Here is an 8481-nt window from a genome sequence, read left to right as displayed (position 1 = left end):
TTGGCACCATGGAAGTCAAGTTCCAAGTGAGAGTACATTTTGGTAGCTCTAACCCTCTGAGTTTTGTAGAGACATGTACTATCGCCATCATCATGTCAAATGCCGGCGGTTGTCTGCTATTGGTGCAAGAAAATAGCAATTTCCCGTGAAAATGCGGCTGCCCGGCCAATAGTATTGCGGCGGGGCATCGATTTTCGCCATGTTCGCCAAATTGCTTCAAAAGCATATCAACTAACATCTTGTCTCGTAATACTCAATAATATTTTCTTTTCGAAAAAAAATCACAAAATCACTTAAAGCTTCCAAACATCTTTAACCATCTAAAAATAGTATTGCACTAGTTCTTAATTAAAAAAATGTAATTAAACATCAATGCTAACTAAAAAATATCTGATTAATAATTACATGCACCAAATTCTTCCTTATCATCATTTGGAATGTTGAAGAATAAATTCATAACTACAGGCCGACAAACAATCAATCTTGTTATTTCTAGACAATCCTTATTGATAAAATCAACTATTTTTGGTAGCTCATCTTTAACTTTTAATTTATTCTCAGGTGCCACAATCCCAATAACTGCCTTGCTAAACCATTGGATTGACTGCTAGCTTATTCAATTTATATACCCACAATTAATTTTGCTCTTACATCGTCGGTATTTCTTTGGAACTGATCTCCTAAGCCAAAATGAGCCATTAATAACCAAACAAAGGTGATAAGCTCTCCTCCTCTGTTTAGTTGAGCAGCATGAACATTGGGCTTGCAATGGCTTGCAGCATAAGACAACATTTTGTCAGAATTGGTGACTTGTTTTCATCAACCTTACCGTGGGCCCCACAACAGTATGGCATCCCATATTGTTGACTTGTGCTTTCTCTCTCACACGTGCATTTGGCTTCTCCATCTATTGAGCTTCTTCTAGAAGCTTTGAGAAAAAGGCTTTGTTTGTTGTTTTATTGGAAGCCATTCGGTCAAGGAGAGGGAGCAGCAACTTAAGCAAGAAAAAGAGAGAAAGAAGAAAAGAAAAAAAAAACTGCCGAGAGAGAGAGAGAAAGGCTTGTGCTGTTGGGAGAAGAAGATGCACCATTTTTCTTCATTTTGATCTCACTTTTGGAGTGCTGAAATGCTTAGAGAATTTTAGAAAATATTTTTCTCTTTTGTATCTAATTCTCTTTTGAGTGAGATTGGGGTGTATTGGGGCTTTTGGGTTTGAGTGGTTTTGTTTGTACTACTCTTTGTACTCCACTCTTTTGTTAGTGAATTTCTCCTGGATCGTCTCCGCCAGTGGATGTAGGCTTGTTAAGCCGAACCACTTAAATCTTGGTGTCTTGTGTGATTGTGTTATTTTTCTATTCTGCACTTTTTTACTTCTTTGGTGATCTTGGATTTGCATTTGTCACAACACATTTCCACCCACACTTCACTCATTACAACCCATCTTTTCTCCTGCAACTTTAATAGCTCTTTTGCGAGAATACATGCATCAAACAACACAGATTTGCTTTTGTCTCCCTTCACAGCAACAGGTTCCACATAAGTATTTACTTCAAGGATCATTTTGCATGCCTGTTCATGTTCTTTTTCTGCTCGTCCTGTTGGTTCCTTTCTATTGAAGAAGTGTGTGGCCTCGGCACAGGTATCGCGGAATGTTATTTCGCTAATACGTGCTTCAGCAGACATCATTGTGGGCTGCATAACCAGAAGACATAACATATAATCAGACATTTTTTTACAAAATTGACGATGAATATCAGTACTGTCTTCCTGAATCTCCTCCTGGTAGCAGAGTTCTGATCAAATTTTACGTCGACAATATAATGCATCAACTTCGACTTGCTACTCTCAAGAAGATCAGCATTCTGTAGAACCCATTCTCCTCGAGCTGAATATATACTCTTCGTAATGTCAGACTCGGGATCTTCTAGAAAATAAGATTTTTTTTTTCAGCTCGTTAAAGATGAAATCCCATAGCGGTTTTGTAAATCGTGTCTTGGACACATACGTCCTCTTTTCATACATATTCTTAAAGAAATCCTCAGGGTCCCATCGCTCAAAGAAATTAATCAATTTTCGGACAAAATCATTAATCTTTCGACGACGTTCTTTCAAACAATAATGTATCAAGTTGTATTGACGTAGAGATTCAGACCACCTCTGGAATAGCATTTGTCTAGCCCGTCCATGGCAACTTGTCGCTTTCTGCCAGTTCATCCTCTTGATGAGCTTGAGATAGTTTCGGAGGAGAACGAGGAACCATCTCTTTACAGCTTCTATGCAGAAATTTTGCCTCGATGACTCCTGGAGGGAAGCAGCAACCCAATCAGAGAAAACCATCATAAAGAGAGCAATAGTATCCAAGAATATGGCACCAAAGAGCAACGTATATGTAATTCCAACGTCAATCTTGCGAAAATCATTCTTATCTATTGAATAGAAGGTTGAAATGGCTGCCACAACTGCACACCACGATATACATCGGGCAGAGTATCCCAACATTGAATACAGTACGACAACCTTGGTATAGAGAAGTTCGTAGAAGAAGTTGAGTTCAATCGCTAGCACTTTAAAGGCATCCTCTGACTCTCTCTTCTGGAAAAATAGCCGGCTCTCTTCGCGCTCCCGGAAACCAAAGATGATATCCACAATGAGACCCTTGAAGATTTCGAAGAAGTGATAAGCATGCTTCACCGCCGCTAGATCATCCAGCCTGCCTTCTTCGACTGGCCGATAACGTGAAGTCTTGGATTCTTTATTAGGTTCTCGTATCACCTCTATTTGAGTTGGGAGTCTGGCCTCTCTCTTCGAACCGTATTCCTCCATGAGCTTTGCATAGTTAGGCCCTGGGTCCGGCGCTGTAAGATTCGATTTCCGGAAGTTTTTCAGGTTTGCCAGATATAAAGCACGTGTTCGCTCACCATACTTGATGGTTCCAGCGAGAAACAGAAGGAAAGTAGGGAGCCATAACTTGTTTCCGGGATGGTATTGGCTGAAGGATTGGCCGAAGAGAACGAACTGGCCTAGGAGCCCAACCAGCTGCCTTAGCCAGAGGGCATTATCCTCCAAAGAAACAGCAGTTACGGTATCTGGACCACCGAGGTGTAACAAAAGAAAGGGAGCCCAAAAGGCCAGAATGCCAGAGCAATCACGAGGTTTTGGAATTTTTCTACCGTTGGAAATAAGTCCCACTGTAAAGTTACTGGTCCAAATGGCCAGTAAGTAGGCTGAACAGATCAACATTAGTACCGTCACACTTTCTGTTCTCTTTCTGAATGGTGCAACCAGAACTAGAATGGCCTGTAGTAAGAGACTCAATAGAACCAAAAACTGGATGTTCCATTCATCATATTTCTCATTCACTACGGTAAAGATGTGGTTAAACATATCCTTCAATTCCTTTGATTGCTTACTTCTCTTTCTCCTTTCTTTCACCTTGTTCAACATCACAACTTTTAAGTGTTAGTTTTTTATAATAATAGTTGGTAGGTAATTAACTAGAGTTGTCTGCATAATATAGCGGCTCAATTATGCAAAGCAAAGTTTGTTAATAACTTTTTCTGTTAGAATAATTGTATATCCACACAAAGACTATATATATATAAATGACAATGGTGAAGACGAATTTTATGGACAAACTATAAACACGTACATACACAAGGGATTGCATAAATACATTGATGGCAGGTGCATGGTACCTCTTATAGAACATAAAAAAGGAAAAACCACATACCTCTTGCGGGTTGGTGGTGAGAAAACAAATGCAAAGAACAGCTAGGGAAGTGAATTTTGAATCCCAAGTTTTAATTGTCGTTCGACATTTAATTTGAAGTTTGAGAAAGTTGTATATATCTCAACTCGCTGAGTCACATTTACATAGGCTCACGAGTGCACCGACAATATTAGCTATATTGGGTCCCAAAGTTGTCTCTATTTCCTACCTTGATAATTGTTCTAGAAGCATATGGAGTAGTTGGTAATAAAAAAGAAGAAGAAAAAAATAGAAAGGCATTAGCGTCAAAGGAAATTGTTCCTCTAGCTTTACAATGGATCATGCCATTATGCACAGAAGGAATATGGGATTTCTAAGCTCAACACTATGGGTGTCAAGGCGGTTACGGTTAGCGGTTATTGGCAATAACCGCTAACCATAACCACCTTAGCGGTTAGTAAATTTTACTAATCGCAACCGCTAACCACCTAACGGTTAACGGTTAGCGGTTAATGAAATAGATAACCGCCCGCTAACCGCTTTTTCAAAATTGGGCTTTTTTTGAGCCTATTTGGGCTTCCTTTTTTGGGCTTTTTTTTACTCTCTGTTTTTTTTTGTTGGTATTTTTAGTGTCTTCTTGAGCCCAATTGCTATAAAAAAGAGCCCATATTGAAAATAATAAATATTTGACCCAAAATTTACATTTACTTGTACTTTAAAAAAATTTCGTTAAATACTAAATCATAACGGGTTAATTTTTTTTTTTTTTTATAAAAAAAATTCAACACAACATATAAAAAAAAAAATTCAGAAATCAGACAACTGTCACAACATATAAAAAAAGCATATAAAAAAAGTTCAACACAAAGCATATAAAATAAGTTCAAATAAAACATTAAATAATACAAATAAAACATTAAAACTTCATCAATCCTCTCATTTAGTCCTCTAGCAAATCCTGTAGACATCAAAAGAAGAAAAGTTAAAAACTTAAACATAATAATAGTAAGGCACAAGCATGTACACATAATTTGATATTATATAATCATATAATCTCATTAAATTATATCATATGATTAATTATTTAAATCATTATCATATTTACTTATAATCTTTTTTCTTTGAATTGAACTTAATATCTAATGGTAAATGGTAATGTTCAAACTCCTAATTCCTAAATTCCTAAAGTATCTAATAATGCTTTAATTAAATTATAGTTATAAGTAATATATTGTTTAATTCAATTGAATCAATTGTGATTATCATTGTACATGAATCGTATGATTAACTTGTAGACTTATGATTTATAAGTTATGTCATATTATATATGTATTATTTATTATTATATAATCATATGATTTAATGATCAAGTCATCATGTAATATAATTATATCAATTATAGTGATAATATATAAATTACTACAATTATAATGATAATACATTAATACTTAAATTTTGTTTATAAGTAACACCTTGGTCATTGTTTAATCCAATATCAATTACTTAATTTGATATTATATGAATTATATCATCATTTTACATCAATAATATAATTCACTTGAAGTCTTGAATAAAGTATTTGAATTGTCATTGAATCATATGATTAAGTATTGATATTATACATTTATATTATTCATATACATATGTAGACTTATATAGACTTATAAGTTTATAACATACATTGGAAATAAGTCTCTAGATATTTAATTGTTGTATTAGTATGAATTGGTATACTTATGAGTTATGTCATATTATATATGTATAATTTATTATTATATAATCAAATGATTTAATAATCAATTGATCATGTGATATAATCATATAAATTATAGTGATATTATATTAATACTCAAATTGTGATTTGATTATTTTTTTTAAAAAATTGTGATTTAATCATCAAGTGATTATATGATATAATCATATAAATTATAGTGATAATATATTAATACTTAAATTGTAATTTAATTATTTAAAAAAAAATTGTGATTTAATAATCAAATGATTATGTTAGATGTATAAATATTTTTACAATTATAATTATAAAAATATATTATATAAAAAGGCGGTTAGCGGTTACGGTTAGTAGACCCAATAACCACTAACTGCTAGGCGGTTATAGCGGTTAAGTGGTTAGCGGTTAATGCGGTTAAGCGGTTAGGCGGTTAGCGGTTACGGTTAGTAGACCCAATAATCACTAACAGCTAGGCGGTTATAGCGGTTAAGTGGTTAGCAGTTAATGCGGTTAAGCGGTTAGGCGGTTAGACGGTTAGCGGTTAGCGGACGGTTTTTAACCGCCCTCATTGACACCTCTAGTCAACACATTTGAATCACAAGTGATCGATATGGATTAAGATTTGGAATTGTTTAAAGGCTTAAGGCCGAATTGGAATCTCATGTGCTTCTTGTAATCAAGGTGACCTTTATACTATATCAAGTTGTTCGGGATATTGATACTATAATATAATATAACATGTTGATACACCACTCAACCCAAAAGTTTAAGCTTATGGGTTTGGACCCAACCATGCTATATTAGCTACTCATACTCATATTTCTTCAACATATATAACACTATCCTTTTTACACTCACATAAGTGTACTCAACAAAATTAAGGTGTAGAACCCGCTTCAGCCATGTGATGTAGAAAGGGTGCAAGATGCTTAAATATATGAGAAGGAATAAAGAGAAAGTGCTCAAGTAAATAGCCCACTTATGTGAACTTTATCTTAATTTATCATATTTCTTAAAAGATCTTTACCATTGGTTCTTCCCACAGTCCGATTAATGAGCATAGTCTAGACAAAAGTTTGGGTTTAAGTATATTTGTCCTTTTGCTATTATCTGTTTTGTAATGTCTCTCCATTAATATATAGATAAGGAATAAATATTCAAATCTATAGTACATTTGAATCACAATTCAATTGATTAAGATTTGGAAGTTTAAAGGCTTGTGGCAGAATCTGAATCTCACGTTTTTCTTGTCATCAAGGTAATCTTTATACGATAAAAAGTTAAATTGTAGGATCATCTTTTAGCCATGTGATGTAGAAGGGTGATACTTGCCTCCAAACTCAAAGGAAGGAATAAAGAAAAGAGTTTCCAAGTACATGGCTCACCCATGTAAACTCTATCTTGATTGCATATCTTTAAAAAGTACAAGACTGCTAAAAACATCTTTACCGTTGCTTCCTCTTCCACAGTCCGATTATTGAGCATATGTAAACATTACAAAAATGCACATTGGAAAAGACATTGCAAAAATTAAATGTGGTTTCCCCCAAGAGTTATAATCGAGGCTATAATGTACTTTAGAGCCTGTTTTGAATTGCTTTTAAGAGGTATAAAAGTGCTTTTAATACTTAAGAAGTCCGTTTGAAGAAAAAAGTACTTGTTTGGTAAAAGAATTAAAAACACTTTTAAGGGTCCAAAAAGCTTAAAAATGGCAAAAAAAAAAAAAAAAAAAAAAACTTTTAACAAAAGTTTAAAAATAAAGTTTTTGCCCAAAAACTCTTTTTGACTTAAAAGTTCTATTTATTAAATAGTCTCAATTCCAAATAGGCTCTTACCATAATGTGTTAAAATGATTTGAAGTTGTCTATTATGGTAAGATTTAGGTAAGATCTCCATGTTGGTCTAATATAAAATTCATAATATTACATGCATAAATAATTGATAATTTGCATTAAAAGTTACGGGGAACATGATAAAAATTGTAGGGAAAATAAAAAAATGTCCTTGTTTTTTAAACTTTCTTAAAAATTACTCCATAAGTTTTTTTTTTAAAAAAAAAATCACTTCCAAGTTGAGTTTTTTTTTTTTTTTTTTTTTTTTTTATAACTTTCTTAGAATGAATAGAAAATCATTCATTCTATTAGCTTTTTCATCCAAATTATTTATTGAGTTTTTGCACATTACCAAGTTGTTAAGTCACCTACAGTCGCGTAATAAACACAAACTAGTTTGTAAGAAATTTTAATTATGTTTAACAAAATAAAAATAAAAGCAGAGGTGGCGGGTGAGGGCCCACCACCTCTGCAATGGGGTGGAGATCCCCCTCCACCTTGTTCTTTTGAGTTGTTAACAGTTAGATTAGTTGAAGTTAGCTGAGTTAGTTAAGATGAGTTGGCTGTTAGTTAAATTTGTTGACTATATTTGATCCACGTATTATTACATGTGTGTATATATCCGTAATCTCAGATTATTCAATAATATCAGAGAATCATTTCATTCTGCAAACTACTCTGTTTTCAGTCGTCTTCTTCCTTCCTTGTTTTCTAGTTTCCTAACTGAGAACTTGACAGAGTTCATAAAAAAGTCGTTGAATTCTCCACGTGAAACAAAACAGGCCTCAACTGATTGCAGAATTAACAACCTAGAAAAACAGATGTTAAAGTCACCTCAGAGGGAGCTACGTTGGACCGCTGTAATGCCCTGTATTTGCCCTGTCTGCTTGGAATGGATCCCATAAGGGAATCTCATGAACCAAACTGGTCATCTTGAATATTGCTCAACTGGATTGTTTTGTTCTCTTCAATGTCTTCGAAAGGCCGTGGAGAAAACAGAGAGCGACACAAGAGAGTTTTGAGAAGGAGTTTGGGAGAGAGACTTGAGAAAGGAAGATAGAGAAAGCTAAGGAAGGAGAGAGGGGCTTGTGGAGAAGTAAAAGCTTCAAGAGAACTCAAGGGGTAAGCTTTTTATGATTCTTGAATGATTTGAATTAGAATTGTAAGAAAAAAATTGCCCCAGAGCAATTTATGATAAAACTGTTCCT

Source organism: Corylus avellana, chromosome ca2 (assembly GCF_901000735.1).
Source record: "Corylus avellana chromosome ca2, CavTom2PMs-1.0".
Classification (NCBI taxonomy): Eukaryota; Viridiplantae; Streptophyta; class Magnoliopsida; order Fagales; family Betulaceae; genus Corylus; species Corylus avellana.
This window is presented reverse-complemented; position numbering follows the sequence as displayed.